We start from the raw sequence: 1,389 nt of genomic DNA, 5'->3' as shown, positions 1-1,389 counted from the left end.
ATGGATCCTATCAAAATTCCAAAGGTTGGACCAAACATGCGAATTAACACAAACCATAGGGACCAAAACTATTATTTACTCTATTTTCTTTCTTCTGAAATTTATTACTAATTACTAATTACACTTTAAAAACATGAACCTATTAAAAACATACACATATGTCTATCAATTTATTTATAATAAAGAGTTGTTGAGTTTAATCTCATATCTTCGTTCTAAAAAATAAAATAAAATAATGTTAAAATTTTATAAGAATTGGATATCATTTTGAGATAATTTAAAATTAAAAAATAAATAAATAAAATAAATAAAGATATTAAGTTTTTTTTTTTTTTTTCGTTTAAGGCACCCATACAACTTCGAAGCTTCCCTCTATGTTGCCGGTATATAAACATGCAAATGAGAGGAAGAAATTCTCAAACTCAAATGGATTCATGTCTTTCCATCCACTCGCCGGAATCCTCCTTCAGCTCTTCGCTGGAGTTCTCGCATGGGGACAGCAGTCGCCTTCACTCAACCAATTCTCTCCCCTTCAATGAAAACGATTCCGAAGAGATGCTTCTTTTTGGCCTCCTAACAACCGGCTTCGAAACCACATCTTCCGACGAAGTTACCTCAAAAGCTTTGAAAGCACCCAACAAAGTCACCGCATTCAGAGGCGTTAGACGGCGGCCTTGGGGGAAATTCGCGGCGGAGATAAGGGATTCCACGAGAAACGGAGTGAGGGTTTGGCTGGGTACATTTGATAGTGCAGAAGCAGCTGCGTTGGCTTACGATCAGGCTGCTTTGTCAATGAGGGGATCATCGGCGATTTTGAACTTTCCGGTAGAGAGGGTGCGGGAATCTTTGTGTGAGATGATGGGTAGCAAACCGGCAGCAGAAAGTGGAGGATCTCCGGTGATGGCGTTGAAGAAGAAGCATTTGATGAGGAGAAGAGCTGCGAGCAAGAGGAGCAGAAGAAACAGGGAAGAAGAGAAGGTGGTGTTTGAGGACTTAGGGGTTGACTATTTGGAAGCATTGTTGACTTCTTCAATAGAGAACGCCAATTAAATGTAAAAAGTTTTTTCCGAATGAAAATTAACTCGATTTGTTTAGTTATAATAATTATTATTATATTATTTTCTTTTAACTTGATTCTTTAACGAATTTGAACAGGATTTTAAAATTCAAATGACATAAATCTAAGTTTGTATAGGAGAGTTTTGGAATTGATGGATTGAACAAATTCTCTAAAACTCCAAATTAACAACTGTTATTCTTAAATTAGCCAATATTTAAGAAAAGTCCCTAATAACCATCAATTTTGAAGTTTGTCATTGCAAAACGGTCAAAGACTAAAAAGTTAGTCCCTCAATCGGCTAAAGTAATTGCTTAATCTTTTACCCTCTC

At 36.2% G+C, this 1,389-nt stretch overlaps 1 pseudogene; it reads left to right on the top strand.

The window, feature by feature from the left end:
- Positions 1 to 393: 393 nt before the first annotated feature.
- LOC145093895 (ethylene-response factor C3 pseudogene) lies at positions 394 to 1,079 on the top strand (annotated as a pseudogene).
- Positions 1,080 to 1,389: the final 310 nt, after the last annotated feature.

The sequence above is a fragment of the Lactuca serriola genome, chromosome 3, assembly GCF_051521515.1.
Source record: "Lactuca serriola cultivar US96UC23 chromosome 3, Lser_US96UC23_V15, whole genome shotgun sequence".
NCBI lineage: Eukaryota > Viridiplantae > Streptophyta > Magnoliopsida > Asterales > Asteraceae > Lactuca > Lactuca serriola.
This window is presented reverse-complemented; position numbering and strand designations above follow the sequence as displayed.